This window comes from Notothenia coriiceps, unplaced genomic scaffold, assembly GCF_000735185.1.
Source record: "Notothenia coriiceps isolate Sejong01 unplaced genomic scaffold, NC01 NC01_scaffold00010036, whole genome shotgun sequence".
NCBI lineage: Eukaryota > Metazoa > Chordata > Actinopteri > Perciformes > Nototheniidae > Notothenia > Notothenia coriiceps.
The window spans coordinates 23,171-27,199 of record NW_011342737.1 but is presented as its reverse complement, the minus strand read 5'-3'; the positions used below and the strand labels follow the sequence as shown (position 1 = coordinate 27,199).

At 41.9% G+C, this 4,029-nt stretch overlaps 1 protein-coding gene across 1 annotated transcript in view; it reads left to right on the top strand.

The window, feature by feature from the left end:
• Window positions 1-4,029, top strand: part of LOC104945804 (transcriptional regulator ATRX-like) — a 25,543-nt gene that overhangs the window by 1,777 nt on the left and 19,737 nt on the right. The gene's annotated exons all lie outside the window — the stretch shown is intronic.

Here is a 4,029-nt window from a genome sequence, read left to right as displayed (position 1 = left end):
TGCAGTATTGTGTTTGTGCAGGTTGCACAAATACCAGCCTGTCAGGACATCGAGTCCACAGTAAAAAGGACCGGAGCTAGCGTTCGTTCCTGGGTGCGTTGTGCATCCACCTCCCTGCAGCACATACTCTCCACAGCTTTATCAGGAAACCGTATTACTTCTCTCTCCCCCCCCCTTCGCTGCTCTCTCTCTCTCCCCTCCGGTACACGGCACCGTAAGACGTAGTGTGGAGTTGCATTAGGTAACGCTGTGGTGGCTGTACTGCTCCAGCCGTCTCCTTTGTGTTTGTTTGTTTCCCCCTGTCTGTGTTGTTTGTGTGTGCGTGGTGGCTGTCACTCCTGGCTCCTGACTCAACCTCCACTCACCTGCTGCAATCAGCTGTGCACCCTCCCCGACTACACACCTGCTTTCCATCAAGCCATTTACAACGGCATATCAACGGAGGCTCCACAACCTTTCTCCGCCAGATCGTCAAGTATCAGCCGTATCTCGCGTCTCTCCTCCGGTACACAGCACCGTAGTGTGGAGTTGCATTAGGTAACGCGAGATACGGCTGATACTTGCGCATTAGTTTCTGTTATGGATCAGTATCAACAGTCCTGCCAGTAACGTTACTATATTATCAATGCTACGTTAGTTATAGCCTGATATATGATAGCTAACTTCACAATGTTGTGATGTGACGTTAGCTAACATGCTAACGCCGGTCACTCACAAAGACAGCTGCTCTGTTCTCCACTGGTTCTCCTCACACCACAGCTCCATTTCTCTCCGATGGCCGTTATTTCTTCTAATCCTTGGCTGCTCCTGGTCTCTTGGACGCCTAGCAGGCTCATAATTATAATCATATGCATTCGAATATATATGTTCAACCTCTTCTGTGTCAAAACTAGCATTGTGATCCATGTTTATTCATACGTTAGACCGGCCGCTCTCCCCCATGTTACGTCACACGCGGGAGGTCATGTGCGGAGGCTTTTTTATGCGGAAATGAAGATGTCACTGTAAAGTATATTTCTGTATATTTTTTGGAAAATCTAGTGTATTCATCATTTCCCTACACATTTATTCACTGGTGTCTCTAACCTGCAAGTTGCTCTTTAAAGTTGAAATCATCATGTTTGTTATGCAAGTTCAAGACTTGGGGTGTACAGTTGTTGTTGTTGTTGTTGTTGTTGTTGCAAATGCAAAGCGGATTAAGTTGTTTTGAAATCTTGTTTGATTTCAATTTTCAAACTGCCTCAATTGAAGTTATGGGAGGAATTAATATGTAAAAGTTTATTTTTATTACTATAAAAAAAATCGGGCTTCTCTGTTGAGAGCCCAAACTAAAATATAAATGTTTGTTTTGTAAATAATTAATATTTTCTAAGAAAATATATTTTGTTTCTCAATTTTCTGGATGTTCAGACCCAGTGTTTGGTTTTTCATTATGTTCCTAGATTATTTTTGAAATATAAAAAGATGTTTCTTCTTCAATTTGTGTCCTTGTTCTTGCAATGCAAACACACATCACACATTTCGTCAAGTATTGAATGCTGAGGTTAGGAAGTGGGCTGGGCCCCCGCCAAATTCTGCGCCCCTGGCCCGATTTTGGCATTGCTTCTGGTTGGATCCCATCATGTTCTCCTAATTGTATTTGAGTTTGACTTGGAAAAAGGTTCTCAGGCCAAATATTCAAAATGTTAGGTTAAAGATACAAATAAAACCTACCCTAACTTGTTCAAGGACCCTGACCTTGAACGAGTGGCTCCGTGAAACTTGAAACAGTCGACAGAAGAAAAAGAAAGGTGAGCGGAGATGGAGAGGGAGAGAGAGAGAGGGCGATCTGCCTGTCGAGCTGCCGTCATGCTGCCAAGGCAACTTCCAAATTAGCTTCATCTATTTTTAGCAACAAAAGATACCAAGAAACACACAATTACACACACCACACACACATTTCTTGGCAGAGTAGTGATTTGATCAAAACAGCATGGTCAGCTGTATCTTTACACACACACACACACACACACACACACACACACGTTGTTGACAGTGAGGTGAAGTGGATGGTGCTCATTAGGTGGGGCTGCAGATTGGTTTCTATTTATAGCCGCAGCAGCAGTGTGGGGGTGTTCGAAGCTACGGTGGGCTAACGAGATGCATCCGCTCTCCGAACCGCGGGAGGTTAATGCAGATAGTTAGCGTGGTGTAGGTTGGTATGATACAGGTCACTTATTTATAGAAGGCTGGTAGTTGACGCGATTCAGGTTGTTTAACACGAGCTCTGACAAACACTCGTTAGCGATGTAGCTCGTTGCTATGTTTCCTTATTTTAATAGCATACTTTTAAATGAAGGCAGTTGTTGTGTTGGGTCATTATTTGGCCACTGGTCATACACAATGGGATACCTCTCCCACGGATTCCATTTTCACAATTACCTGAAGCGGGATCAGCAGCCTGAACACTGAGATCAGAGATCTTCTTATAACAATAAAAATCATTATAAAAAATAAAGGGAAGGCAGTTTCGATGTTGGGGTTACCAGAAAATACCGCCATATATCATTTCACAACGGCACTCTCATGTTTAAATTAAGTGTGTTTTCACATGTGTTACTTTTTGAACAGACTAGTCTTCTTAAAATGGACGAACAGAAAATTGACTGCTTTCACATCGAAAACATTGCAAATAAGGACATGTGTCTTTGAAGAGATATTTCTCCGCTTTATTCTTATTTCATTAATACTTCTTTGTATTTGATGCAGTATTGCAGCGTGTGTGTAATCAAGCCTTGTCACTTTCATATACACTGAAATGTAATGTATTCTTTGTTCAATATCTATAGAGGTGCAGTAGTTTCTTACACAGACTCCTTGTCAACTATTTGGCTAGCGTTCCATGATTTATTATATTCCTTTCCGGGACTATGTGATCTGTTTACAGCAACCTGAGGGGGCTACAATGCAATGTACCAACCTGGAGCACTCTTGTGTTCACAAGCTACAGGTTAAGCATACACTTGAAACCACCTTTAGAGGGGTCTGAGTTTAATTTAGTTTACATGTGAGCAAGAATCACTCTCAAACTTCCCTAAGTTGTTCAAAGGCCCTGCCACATAAGCATTTTGATTTGATTCACATATTTTACATTCTCACAATACCATTTTCCTCCTGGAGCTCCAACTCAGACTCCTGCTGCCTGTCACCTGATGCTTTCAGAGGAGTCAGATCAGATCAGAAGATGAGTGAGGAGATTCTGGGATATAAATGTTGAGGCAGGAGCCGAACATCTGACAGAGGGATGAAGACGGGACAATCAAACACTGAGCTGCTTAGTCAGGGTGAACAGTTGAACAGTGGGAACACAATGCAGCACAGTCAAAGAATAAGAGGGAAAAACAAACATGTACACGGCATAAAAGGGGATTCAATATGCAAAGCTGTTTTAGTCATATGCACAATTCACATTTTAAGTCCCAGGCATCGCATACGATATGCTTAAGATATAAAAGAAATGAGGAAGTTAAAAAGTGCAGTAAAAAAAAGTTGTCGCAAGTAAAATGAAGGAATAGATAAAATAAGTACATGTAGAATAGAATAAGTAAGGGGTAAGGTGTGTGTGTGTGTGTGTGTTGGGTTGGTCTCAATTATAATAATTTAGGTCATAAAACCCTCTTTACCGAGAACACGTACTTAATCCAAAGTGTTACTTAAAGTGGACCTATCATGCTATATTTGAATAATATAGTGTAGGACCATACCTATATAAGGCATATTTATACTTTTTATTTTTCAAAATACCAAACAGATCATGCATTTTAGCCATTCCTCATTTCGCTCAATGTAACACTGTCTTTGCATCATGGGCTGATTCTGTGAGAACAGCACCACCTACAGGCCTGGCATATGTACTACAGCGTCTCCAGCGCTTTCCAACGGCAATGTCCGTGGCTGTCTCTCCTCCTGATTGGTGGAGTTGGCCCAATAGCCGTAGCGCCACTTCTGTGACGTCATAGAAGTGTTCAAATCTGAATCAGTCTGTATCAG